Source organism: Heloderma suspectum, chromosome 1, assembly GCF_057233095.1.
Source record: "Heloderma suspectum isolate Gila_16-S chromosome 1, 16-S_ref, whole genome shotgun sequence".
Classification (NCBI taxonomy): Eukaryota; Metazoa; Chordata; class Lepidosauria; order Squamata; family Helodermatidae; genus Heloderma; species Heloderma suspectum.
This window is the reverse complement of record NC_139458.1, coordinates 107,194,897-107,209,091: the sequence shown is the minus strand read 5'-3', so window position 1 is coordinate 107,209,091 and position 14,195 is coordinate 107,194,897. Positions and strand designations below refer to the sequence as shown.

Genomic DNA, 14,195 nt, shown 5'->3' with positions numbered 1-14,195 from the left:
CCTTCAAAAGTATGAACTAGCTTTCATTCCCATTTTAGAGTTGAGGTAACTGAGGGTTAGAGACTATGACTTGCCCAGTACCACAAAAAATGTCCATGGGAGAGATGGGAGTCTACAACCTGACAGCAGGACTCCAGATCTTTGTCCATTTAATAATGTATATGTATGTCTCTAACTGTGCTACTGATGCTTTTAACATTACTACAATGAGAGATGCGTGTGAGTCTCTGAGCAAGCTTTCTGAATAAAAACAGAGCTGCACTGTGGAGACTACCCAGAGGATTGTCTCTTCCTTTTTACATCAAAGAGCCAGTAGTACTTTAATGCTTGAAGAGGGAGCTGCTGCTCACGGAAGAGAAGAGAAGAAGGAAGAGGTCTGAGGACACATAGAGAGGGGTCAGGCTATTGCTCCAAGGAATTATTAACATGGCTTTTATCATATCCATAGTTTTGAGCTCAAATCCTTTTTTAAATTGGAATGACCTGCTTTGAAGGAAGCAAAATATGCTTTGCAGAAGCTCTGATCCCGCCTCACCTCTCTGACCAGTGAAAATCAGCCTTCATACCAGTTTTAGCAATGGCACCTTAAACGAAAGCTATGGCTTAATCTCCGGACCTGCCCTAAGCTGCCAGGCCCTTCCACATTGCTAGCATCAGCAGAACGGCTGTGGGCAGTATCCAACTTTGTTATTCCATTAGTGCAAATGATGTTGCGCTGGTGGAAATTATGCACAAGAGGAGAATCCAACTAAAGTTACATTTGCACAAGCACAGTTGCTCAAGCAGTTCTGCATTACAGTTGTGCAACCCATTGTGCAACGGGTTGCACACTATGCTTGTGCAACTTGTTGGGCCTTGTGATTGTGCAACCCATAGTGGGCTACTTGCACAACTGGTTGCCCAGTCGTAACGCACAACCGGTTGCACAATGGAAAGATTTGACAGAGCTCCACTAGCTCTCTTTGAGTTTGTGGAAACTCTTTGAGTATGTGGAATGACACCATTGGATCATGGCCTGTATCACCAATTCATGCAACCTGGATGGGGATTAGATGTACATAGGGAAATGGCTAATACAGAATGCCCCCTTTCACTTTGATCCGCAAGTCACAGCCTAATAGTCACCTTGGTGAGCTGGTTGTTGAGGGTCAGGGATATTATCCATTATTGCAATAATATCTATTATTACAGTAATATCCACTATTTGTGGCAAACCTTACCCACTTTATGTGATATTTCAACATTATATAAATGTACTGCCAGGTGGCTGCTTATTTAAAGAAGATACTTAAATTTCTTTCTATATGCACACCAGGCACACACACACATCTCGATAGCAATATCCTTTTCAAATTTGAGTAAGTCTTATGGAAATTTATTTCCATGAGAGATAGCTTTAATTTTCATGAGCTCCACCAGTCTCAGTCTGAAATTCAACAGAAACCTCTAACAATAGTATTTGAACTTTTTAAATGTCTACTGCAGCAGTCTAAATTATCATATGCCTTAATTTTAGAATAATGCAGTTAAATAATGATTGGAAATAACAACAGTGAAGATCATTTGCTTTCATAAGGCATGTTAGAAAATCAAAAGACATCTTCATTGACAGTTAATCCATCAGATGAATTTTGATCAAATTATCTCTTAGAACTCTGGGTGCTTGAGGAGTTTGTTTGCTCTGTATTTCAGAGTGAACTTACGTAATCCTCACCTCCCAGACTAAGGTGTGGATCAGAAGGTAGTAAAAAGGTTGATTTCTAGTTCCACGAAATTTGGCAATGCAGTTTTTAAATACTTACACTGCTACACAGGGTGGTTTGAAGGGTGCCTTTACGTTTTAAAGTCTCTTTTTACTAGTTTAAATGTGTGTGTGTGTGTGTGTGTGTTTGTAGGCAGTAGTTGCTTGGGGGCAGCCACCTTTTTCTCCGGATAATGACCTTGGAAAGGATGCCACATCATCAAGTGTTGTCACGCCCAGGGACATTTGTGGCCCTTTTTCAACCTGTGTGACATGAAGCTTGTCCTAGTGGCTCTAAGCAGCTGTTACTTGTAAACACACACACACCCTTAAACCTGTAAAGAAATTTTTTTAAGCAGCCTTCATGGATCACTGCTTTGTTGTGGCGAAGGGGCTTGCGTAACTCAGTGAAGCCATAAGCCATAGGCAGGGCCACCCAAGACAGACAGGTCATGGCGGAGAGTTCTGACAAAATCTGGTCCACTGGAGAAGGAAATGGCAACCCACTCCAGTATTCTTGCCAAGAAAACCCCAATGGAACGTATCACAAGGCTAAAAGAGATGACGCTGGAAGATAAGCTCCTCAGGTCAGAAGGTGTCCAATATACTACTGGGAAAGAGCAGAGGGAATTTCCAAGTAGCGCCAGAAAGAGTGAAGCGGATAGGCCAAAGCCGAAAGGACACTCAGCTGTGGATGTGTCTGGTGGTGAAAAGAAAATCCGATGCTGTAAAGAACAATATTGTTTAGGAACCTGGAATGTCAGATCAATGAATCAAGGTAAGCTGGAGGTGGTCAGACATGAGATGGCAAGATTGAACATCGACATCTTGGGAATCAGCGAACTAAAATGGATAGGCATGGGCGAATTTAATTCAGGTGACCATCATATCTACTACTGTGGGCAAGAATCCCTTAGAAGAAATGGAGTAGCACTCATAGTCAACAAAAGGGTGGGAAAAGCAGTACTGGGGTACAATCTCAAAAACGATAGAATGATCTCAGTACGAATCCAAGGCAAACCATTCACCATCACAGTAATTCAAGTCTATGCCCCAACCACTGATGCCGAAGAAGCTGAGGTTGATCGGTTCTATGAAGACCTACAACACCTTCTAAAACTAACACCAAAAAAAATGTCCTCTTCATCATAGGGGATTGGAATGCTAAAGTAGGAAGTCAAGAAAACACCGGGATAACAGGCAGGCATGGCCTTGGTGTACAGAATGAAGCAGGACAAAGGCTAATAGAGTTTTGCCAAGAGAACACGCTGATCATAGCAAACACTCTTTTCCAACAGCACAAGAGGCGACTCTACACATGGACATCACCAGATGGTCAATATCGAAATCAGATTGATTATGTCCTTTGCAGCCAAAGATGGAGAAGCTCTATACAGTCAGTAAAAACAAGACCTGGAGCTGACTGTGGCTCAGATCATGAGCTGCTTCTTGCAAAATTTCGGCTTAAATTGAAGAACGTCGGGAAAACCACTAAACCGTTCAGGTATGACCTAAATCATATCCCTCATGAATATACAGTGGAGGTGAGGAATAGATTTCAGGGATTAGACCTGATAGACAGAGTGCCTGAGGAACTATGGACGGAGGTCCGTAACATTGTTCAGGAGGCAGCAACGAAATCCATCCCAAAGAAAAAGAAATGCAAGAAAGCCAAGTGGCTGTCTGAGGAGGCTTTACAAGTAGCTGAGGAAAGAAGGGAAGCAAAAAGCAAGGGAGAAAGGGGAAGATATATCCAACTGAATGCAGAGTTCCAAAGAATAGCAAGGAGAGACAAGAAGGCCTTCTTAAATGAACAATGCAAAGAAATCGAGGAAAACAATAGAATGCGAAAGACTAGAGATCTTTTCAAGAAAATTGGAGATTTCAAGGGAACGTTTCATGCAAAGACGGGCATGATAAAGGACAAAGAAGGCAGGGACCTAACAAAAGCAGATGAGTTTAAGAAGAGGTGGAAAGAATACACAGAAGAACTATACAGGAAAGATCTGAATGTCCCCGATAGCCATGATAGTGCAGTCACTGAACGTGAGCCGGACATCCTAGAGTGTGAAATCAAGTGGGACTTAGGAAGCATTAGTAACAACAAAGCTAGCGGAGATGACAGTATTCCAGCTGAGCTATTTGAAATCCTAAAAGATGATGCTGTTAAAATGCTGCACTCAATATGCCAACAAATTTGGAACATTCAACAGTGGCCACAAGACTGGAAAAGGTCAGTTTACATTCCAATTCCAAAGAAGGGCAATGCCAAAGAGTGTTCAAACTACCGTACAATTGCGCTCATTTCACATGCCAGCAAGGCTATGCTCAAAATCCTACAAGCTAGGCTTCAGCAGCAAGTGAACCAAGAACTACCGGAAATACAAGCTGGGTTTCGAAGAGGCAGAAGAACTAGAGATCAAATCACCAACGTTTGCTGGATCATGGAGAAAGCAAGAGCATTCCAGAAAAACGTCTATTTCTGCTTCATTGACTACGCTAAAGCCTTTGATTGTGTGGATCACCACAAACTGTGGCAAATTCTGAAGGAGATGGGAATACCAGACTACCTTACCTGTCTCCTGAGAAACCTGTATGAGGGACAAGAAGCAACAGAAGGAACCAGACATGGAACAACCGATTAGTTCAAAATTGGGAAAGGAGTACGACAAAGCTGTATATTGTCGCCCTGCTTATTTAATTTATATGCAGAGTACATCATGAGAAACACCGGGTTGGATGAATCACAGGTCGGAATTAAGATTGCCGGGAGAATTATCAACAACCTCAGATACGCAGACGATACCACCCTAATGGCAGAGAGCGAAGAGGATCTAAAGAGCCTCTTGTTGAAGGTGAAAGAGGAGAGTGCAAAAGCTGGTTTGAAACTCCACATTAAAAAAACGAATATCATGGCATCTGGCCCCATCACTTCCTGGCATATAGAAGGGGAAGAAATGGAAGCAGTGACAGATTGTATTTTCTTGGGCTCCAAGATCACCGCAGACGGTGACTGTAGCCATGAAATTAAAAGACGCTTGCTCCTTGGGAGGAAAGCTATGGCAAACCTAGACAGCATAGTAAGAAGCAGAGACATCACCTTGCCAACAAAGATTTGTATAATCAAAGCTATGGTTTTCCCAGTAGCAACGTATGGCTGTGAGAGCTGGACTATAAGGAAGGCTGAGCGCCGAAGAATTGATGCTTTTGAACTGTGGTGCTGGAGAAGACTCTTACGAGTCCCCTGGACTGTAAGGAGGTCAAATCAGTCAATCCTAAAGGAAATCAACCCTGAGTGCTCATTGGAAGGACAGATACTGAAGCTGAAGCTCAAATATTTTGGCCACCTAATGCGAAGAGAAAACTCCGTGGAAAAGACGCTGATGCTGGGAAAGACTGAAGGCAAAAGGAGAAGGGCACGGCAGAGGATGAGATGGCTAGATAGCATCATCGATGCAATGAATATGAACTTGAGCACAGTCTGGGAGAGAGCGGAGGACAGGAAGGCCTGGCGTTCTATGGTCAGCGGGGTCACGAAGAGTCGGACACGACTGAACGACTGAACAACAACAACAGATCACCTTGTATAATAGCAGTGTATTTAAATGCAAATTTTTGTGTGGATTAAAAAAAAGATAATGGAAATGTAGATAGGATAGAATGGACTTGGGACAGCACATTCAAAAGTGGCACAGACCAGAAATTAATTGATCGATCCCTACTGAGAATATACCATTCATCCTATAAATAGTTATTTTTCTGAATTGGAACCAATACTGTGATAGTGCTTTTGAGGCCTTGGAATTACCAAGAACTGAGGAAGTAATACATTTTCTCCAATATGTTTCTTTTACTAATGGCTTGACTAGCAACTGAATGCACTCTTATCTGTGATTATTCCAGTGGTTCAGTATCTTCGAGAAATGGGCTATAAAATTTTACTGCCGGACAGCACAGTTCATTATGCATATGGTTCTTTCTAAGGTGTGCAGAGAGTTTATTGAGAGTTAAAATAATATTTATCATTTGTTTCTGACAGGTAGCACCTCCAGTGTGTGCTGTGCACATTCAAAACTGAAAAGAAGCCAAAAGGTCTACATTTTGTAAAGCAGCAAGATAAGGAATAGAGCAAATGGAAGAAATGAGCAGTGTACATATCCTACTAATGCAAAGCTTTAATAAATTAAGCAAACACATCAACTATAACAAGGCTGAAATCCTAACCATGCTTACTAGGAAATAAGTTCTACTGAAATCAGTAGACTTATTTTTAGTAAATATGTTAAGGATTAGGATATAAAGGAAGGCCTGGATTTCAAGTTCCAGACTCAGTGATTTTAATTTAATTTAATTTATTTGGAACACATATTATCCTCTTCTTCAGCTTATGAAGAGCCTCGTGTGGCGCAGAGTGGTAGGCGGCAGTATTGCAACCGAAACTCTCTCCATGACCTGAGTTCGATGCCAGCGGAAGCCGGGTCTTGGGTAGCTGGCTCAGGTTGACTTAGCCCTCCATCCTTCCAAGGTCAGTCAAATGAGTACCCAGCTTGCTGGGGGAAAGGTAGTCACGACTCGGGAAGGCAATGGCAAACCACCCCGCTATAGTCTGCCATGAAAATGCCAGCGTAAGCAGGCATCCCTCCAGGGGTCAGTAATGACCGGTGCTTGCACAGGAGGAAACTTTCCTTTTTTTTTCAGTTTACGAGATTCCCAGAACAGCTTGCAAAACAGTTTTTTTTAATCCAACATAAAATCAAGTCATATAAACGCAATAAAATATACCCGAATAACCTTAATTTTTAATATGTTCCCCATTTCTTAGTGTTGATTCTCAGAAAGAAAAGGAGGAGAGATTCTTTATCAATATCAATTTTCACTTTGCTACTATAGAACTGGAGGTTTCACATATTTAGGGCACCATCCTATCTAGATAGGTGGTTGCCTCCAAACTCAGAGGCGACTGCCTATCCAAAGCAAGGCAGGAGAAACATGGGGGAATCGTTCCCTCCGCAAATCTCCTGCCCTGCTTTTTCTGCTAGACAGCCGTTTTCGGCTGTCTAGCTGCGGGGGGTGGGGCTGAGCGGGAGAGGAGGCTGCTATACGACACATAGGGTGTGTTGTACACGCAGTTCCGCTCTCCCCGCCCCAGAACGCTCCCAGCCCCACCCCTTTTTAGCCACTCCATGCACCTCTTCCAGGCGTGGAGGACAGGGCTTCTCTGTGTTGCCTCCGAGGCAGTGCGGAAGTTGGGGGAGGTTGGTTTTCCGGGAACCAACCTCAAAGCACAAGCTCTGAGGTTGGTTCCTGGAAAATAGCATATCCTATGACCATCTAGCCACTGTCTAGCAGCCATAGGATTGCTCCCTAAATGTGTCCTGTTTTCATTTTCCTTGCTTTTTGAGGTGGGAATGCTGGCTTGGATTCTGCTGCTCTAGTGTAAACAAAAGGCACTGGTCACACAAGGCAGGGAGATTTTCTTTGACCCTTCCTGTTGCAGCCCACCCCCTGTGCCATATTCCATCCTATTTTGGAGGGTTCTCCAACCCTAAGGAGTAGTTTTTCCGGGTGTGTGTTTGTGCTGGGGGACTACCAAGAGAATGGGGAGGTGGGAAAGCCCTGTTTAACCACAAGAACTTATTTCCAAGAGTGGAAAGTCTCTTAGTTTCTGAGGATGGGAAACTGGAGCACAGAGTCAGTATAAGGAATCATTTATTAGTTTGGGTGCCCAATTATAGATATTTACTACAGGGGAAAACAGAAGGAGGGGATGGAAATTGAGGCAGGGGTAAACAGGGGAAGAATATGTGATTATTTCAATTACACATACTTCAGCTTGGTTACAAATAAGGTATTGGGATGTGGGGCGGGGGGGTGTTCCAAAGTCTTCCTGGAAAAAGTGAGTTTTGAGCAGAGTTTTGAAGGAAGTAATTTACATATCATTCAGCAAGTTATTATTCAAAATACAGTTCACATCCACTTTGTTTAGCCAAAGACACTGGTTGCATCTCATGTGCAGCTGACCAAAAATAAGAAACATCTGTGAATCCTGTTTCACTTACTCATTAACATTTTGGAAAGCTGTGGAAGAGGTCAGTTGTTCTTCAGAATGGCATTTAGCTAAACACAACCCCCCATTTCCTTCATGGCCTGTTGATATGCCATGTTCCATACTCTCAGACAAATGTGGTAAGAGTCAAACTCTATTCTGCTCCATAACTCTGATGTTTGATTTGAAATCTATCAGTAGTTCTCTGCAGGAAACAGAAATTATATGATAGAAAAGTCATATAAACATTTCATTAGACACTGTTATAAAAAGAGGGCACATAACAAAGATGCATCACTTCTTTCCTTTTCAAATTTGCTTACATTTTAATGACCGTTCAGAGTAAAAATGTTTTGCAACTTTTGAATTCAGACCTATAATATTTAAACATGATACTAATGGAAACGGTTGCACTTGATTGGCCCTATGAAGGGCTTGATTGAAAGTCCATAAAGATAATGGAAATGTGACCTCTGACTTCACAAAGCTGTAAGTGAGGCTCACTTGTCTTGGCTGTGTCCACTTTTTTTCTGTTTTACTTAAAAATATAATATTTAATTATCTTTTGTCCTGCCTTTTATTTTATTTCATGCATTTAAAAACTGGACTAAAAGATAAAAGATTGTTTCCAAATACGTTCAGTATATCACTTATGAGTGGAGCAACACATTAGCATTGAGTTCACAATAGATCATATCACTTTTATGCCGTCTTACAAGCTTAGCAGCACAAACAGAATAATCAACATATTATTTGGCTGTCATCTGCTGAACAGAAACCAGAGATCACAAGGTGGTTTTCCCTAGCTGCAGTGATGGCCTTTTTTGTTCCAAGCCCCCATCTGGGAGGGACATGGTGTGTTATCATATGGAACGCGAGGTTTTCTGTAATCTGCTTAGCTGCACTGCAGTTTGAATCTTTATTCCATGTTTGAGTAATTTATAATTTTAATGAGACCATGGCTCTTGTGGGCTTTGAAATATATTAAAAGCTCTTTTGTGCATATGCTTTTGTTCTTGCTTAATAGGCTCAGTGTATTTAAACCTGATGAATTTTTATTCATGGATTTAGATGTCTGGGGATTAACTTAGACTGAATATCATTGCACTCATCTATTCATGTTTGGAAACTGTGTATTTTTATTGCTTATACAAAAATATAGTAAAATACAGCCATATGATAAAATATTTATGTTATTTTTCACATATATACAATGGTTAAGTGTGGGTTTTTACAATTATTCTAAACATAGTATAATGGAGTATTAATTCTCCATACGGGAATCTATACACTACCACTCTGGTCCTAAGCATCCCAGTTTTTATTTTAAGAAGTAAGCGTCATTGAAAGCAGTGGGACTTTCTTCTAAGAAAATGTACATAGATTTGAGTGACAGGAAGTTAAGAGCTAAATGGTAAAATGGATGTCAAAAGTTTATGTAGAAAAATACCATGGCATCACATTTCACCTGCAGAATGTAATTGTTAGATTAATTGTCTGCCTATTAAATACAACTTGGAATGATTTTTATTTTCAACCCTTTTTTCGTATAGGAAGTACATATTGTTAATTCAAGAAAATGTTGGTGTGGTTTTTGTATTTTTGGTACAAAGTGCTCTATTAAGAGAAGGTGAAACATTAGGCAAACAGAAAAATAATATCTCATGACTGCAACTCAGAGTCTGTGTTTGTTTCAGTATATGCTGGAGCTCCCAAATGTGCAGTTTCCCTCTTGACTTGAATGACAGGCAACACTCCCAGCCAATGAGGATGTATATGTAGCAGTGATCCTGATAATAAGGAAGCCCTTACGTGTGCAAGAGTTCTCTGTGTGCATCGGATCTCCCCAGCACAGAAAGACACCCCCAAATGGGCAGAATCTCTCACTGGGTTCTCTCTCTTTTCCTTTGAAGTATTCTAACAGAACAATTCTGAAAACGTGCAATATGGCCTTTAAATGACCAGCTGACACTAAAAGGTTGTGCTTCTTCAGCACTAGCATGGTCCAGTCAATGGAAAAGTGCTCCCAGATGAATCAAGGATGATCAAAGCATAGAACTAGGGTTGAGCAAAAATGTTCTCTTCCCCTCCCCCACCAAATTTGGGGGCATTTTGGCAATTTTTTTCAATGGGGGCCTTTGCAAATGTTTTCGGCTGGGGATGCTTACCATTTGGAAATGATGGCTTCTTAAGTTATAAAAAGAACTTTTCAGAAAAACTGGCAGAGTTCCTTATAGCAGCTGCCTTCCCCCTAGAATGCCCCAGAACAGCACTACGTCACAATATAGTGCAATCCAAGTGGCATTCTGGGATAAAAATGGCAGGCCCCCAGTGGGGGTGGTCATTTCTCTCCCCTGTGCCCCCCCCCACGAACCTCTTAATGAGGCTATGTAGCATCCTTCTATGGTTTCCTGAGGAGGAAATGGCTTCTTAAAGAGGTGGCTGCTATAAGGAGTTGTGGCAGCAGCAAAAAAGGGTGAGGAACAGGACTTCTTACAACTTAAACTGCCGCGACCAATTGGTAAACCTCCTACTCCAAAATATTTGGAACCCCCCATTTTGAGTTCCTGTTCAGCCCTGCCCACACCCCATGTTCAAGCCAAAATTATATGACTTCAAACTTTCAGCTGAGCACTAACAGAAAAAACAGGCTTCTTTGTGTTAATTGCCCCCTATGAATATGATCTTTGCATGCAAAAGGATGCCACATCTAACATCTGCCCCCCATGCATTCAGATAGCTTTAGGACTACTTATTTCCAGAGAAGCAGTAGGTACAATGTCCATTCTTCTTTAGTGAGTTGAGGAGTTCGGGGGAAATTAACTCATTTAACTATTGTTAGTTTTTAGTTATACATACTGGCAGTAAAGAAGAATTTTAGGAAGCCAAGCAAGAACAACTCTTGGAGTAATCAGGTGATAACAGGATATCGTGGTCTTCAGCAAACCCTTGCAGACCATTTGTTTAGCTACATTTGTGGGAGGGCTTGTCTTGTTTCTAAAACACCTAGACATATGTTGAAGCTCAGATGATTTTTACAGAGTCTCCAAATTTTTCATTGAGAGTGTACGAACTTGTTTAATTATTATTTTTTAATCTTGCAGTGTATTTAGACCGAGTAAGTTAGCATGTGTACTATATATTCAATTATCTATAAATTTCAGGAATTCTAAAATATGAAACTGTGGTACCGCAAAGGAGAGAAACCATTTGCCCTCCTCTCTTTTTACAGACATAGAACTTGTTTTTCTAATAATGAGTGAAAATTTGAGAGTCTGGATTTTTTTTTCTCAAAAAAAGATAGATGTTTGTAAAAAAAAAATAAATCCACAACTCACACAAGCGTTAAGACAGAGCAATAAACACATTTATATGTAAGTTCCATTGATTTAGGTTGGAGCTTATTTTCAAGAAAGTGGGTTTAATGGGTTGTGTGCAGTTAACCCTCAGTAGGACAGCAGACATAAAATGTTTGTAACCAGCAAGATTATTGATAAATATCTGTTTTGACAACAAACATGGTTAATTTACTGCGAGTCTTTGGATGCATGCTAAATTTGAAAGCATTTCCTTGATTTACTTCATTGTCTGTTTCATTAGTAGACATTTTATATTTTTTCTTCTCTTGACTTATTCTGTATCTTGCATGAATAGCAACAACATTTTTAAATTTTTCTCTTACACTGTTTGTTGAATTTGACAAAGCCTTTGGTTATAGGAGAGAGATAATTTTATCCATAGATTCCTGCTTTTATTATGTGCACTGTCAATTGTAATCCAAGATTACAGCAAACAAGATGTTAATTTCTACATGCAGTCTATGCACATTTCACTTAGAGAGTGCCATTGTTTCAGAAGCTAACAACAAAAAAGGAATAATGATTGTGCTATCCTCACAGGAGCTGTCAATAAAAGATGTAATAGGGGATTTAGGAATCTGGAAATGGCCAACTAATTTATGTGAATCTATTTTACTTCAGCTAGAAAGGCAAAGCTCTGTTTCGTCTGCACTGCATATTGCAGAGCACAGGCTGTCTATAGAAAACCAGGCGGCTGCATATGGATAGTCCCTTGATATCATTCACTTGCTGTGTAATCTTATTATGCAAAGTTCTAATCTTCACCTAGAATGAATGCCTCTGGGTCAGAATATAGTCATATCAGGGTTTTTAAGGTCATGTTTTGTGATCCTTAGCTTATTCTTCTAAGTAGGGCTGGGATTTAAAGGGTATTCCCCAGACACTAGCAGAGATAGACAGCAGAACCTGCTGCCTTTTTGGAAGACAAGACCAACATGAGGTCCCTGGTAGGATTAAACTTGATTTGTAGCTGTAGGATTTTTTAACAGATGTATTATTGGACAGGGAATAGGGGCCACCAGCACAGCAAAATTGGATCACGATTGGCATTCTCGGGGAGTCTGCTGGCTGCTAAAACAGCAGCTGCATGTGGATTTGACTTCTTTCAGGTGAAGCGACTTCCAGTCATTTGGAAAGGATGGGATGAAAAGGAACCTTGGTGATAATTTTGATGTCTGCAAGATTTAGTACCAGTGTAATGGGATTATCGCTAACACCTTCACTGCAGAAAAAGCCACCTGGCGCTATAACTGGCAGCAACTGCGAACTAATCCTTTCCCATCTCTTGGATGTCATTCATGAAGCTCACAGTGATTTCTACCCTGCTAGCTGTGATTAATTTTATAAACAAGGAGGGGGGGGGGAATCAGGTAATGAAAAAGTGAAAGTTGCTTTAATTTATATTTCAGATTTGGATTTGGACTGGATGTAAACTTCAGGTAAAATGTGTATTACATACCAAAAATCTGAGCATGTAGTGTCTTTTCTCATCAATTGTTATTTGTGCATTATGACATAATAGATATCACTGCCTTGAATTAGCCCTAATGTATTAAGGCTGCGATCTAGAAAAGGCCACAGGCAAAAAGAAGTTTATGCAAACAGAAATTGGCATGCCACAATACATGATCCAGGGAACCACAAAGCACTGTTCTTCAAGGAGGACAGAGTTGGTATGTCATTTGAACAGTTTTAAAACTTAGTACAAAGTTGTGCAGTAACGTTAGCTTATCTCTGTAGCACACATAGATTTTGGCATGGGGAATGTTTATGTGTGTGAAAAGTATATACATAATTTAAGCTATTTGTAAGGTGGTGACTTCTAGTTCAAATAATAGTTTTCTCAAACGTATTTATTCTTTATGTCTGCTGTACTTACCTGCAGACAACTGTACTGTGCGGTTAATGTCATACTTCAAGATGCTCAGCCATTTATCTCTTCATAATGAAAAAATGCTGCTTTAGATAGTGGATTAGGAATATTTTGAAGGGAAATTTCATTAACATGAGCTTGCTAACAAAAGTTTATACATACAGTAGCTGACCCACAACTTTTGCTTAATCCAGATACCTAATTTGTTCAAAGCCCAGAAACCATTTGTACTCTCAGTAGCTTTCTGCTAAAACAATATGAAGTTATGCACTACAGCATTATTATTTTTTTGCTTTTTTGCATCATTGACTTCATTAGTGTGTATTACTGTGCACTGCCTTTTAATGTGGAAAAGAAATTCTAATGACCAGGGAGTATTGAGTTACATTGTTAAATCAATCAGCACTCTGTGAAGCTCCTGTTATGTTGTAATAAGCAACAGGTATCCTGTACAGAACATATGTAAGAGTAAAACCTTGGAGTGGGTGGTTAGTATAAAAATGAAAAGGTAATCGATAGAAATAATTTTAACGTGCAAGACTTTCATTGGTCAGTTTAGGTCCTTTACATTTTGGTACATCCGTCTCTCACCCTCTTCCCCTTCTTTCAGTACTTTCTCATTCCATCTGCTAAAATATGGTCTAGTCAATTTTTCATAATCAGCAACAACAGCTCCATCTCTCCCCCCCCCCCCCCGTTCCTGCTACTCCCCAGCTCACTCTGGGAGAGATACTACTGTACTTTAATTCTTCTGTATATGGAGGGTTCTGGAAATTGACCAGACATCTCTATTGTGCTTTAAGGCTCCTGCTTCATTTTCTACTATTCAAAGCATTCTGTGACCCAAGTCCTCTGGTCTTTTCTGATGCTTGAGGAAATTCTGTTATCGTCATAAGAATTTGTAACATTTTTAATTGAATCAGTTGACAACCTGCCTTATATGTTTAATGCTTTGCATATTTAAACCATATATTTGCATGTTTTAATGTAATAAAACTCTTTGACATTCTTGGAAGGATTCATTTTCTGTAATAAGTGTAGTGTAATAAACACTATCAAACTCAGTTGAGACTAATTTAATATCAAATGAAGCAATTTCACAGAAAATGCCATTCCTAATTTTTTTTTGGGGGGGGGTTGCTAGATAGGAATTTAGGTGAAGATGCACACAAAAAC

The 14,195-nt window shown here is 40.3% G+C and overlaps 1 protein-coding gene across 3 annotated transcripts in view; it reads left to right on the top strand.

Annotated features, from left to right (window-relative positions):
- The window catches only part of IMMP1L (inner mitochondrial membrane peptidase subunit 1), a 57,743-nt gene that overhangs the window by 12,344 nt on the left and 31,204 nt on the right, over positions 1 to 14,195 (top strand). Inside the window, exon 2 of one of the 3 annotated variants that reach the window (XM_084853100.1) lies at positions 6,126 to 6,266. The exons of the other annotated variants lie outside the window; for them this stretch is intronic. The gene's annotated coding sequence lies outside the window, so the exon portion shown is untranslated. The remainder of the gene's footprint in view (positions 1 to 6,125; positions 6,267 to 14,195) is intronic. 3 annotated transcript variants of the gene reach the window in all.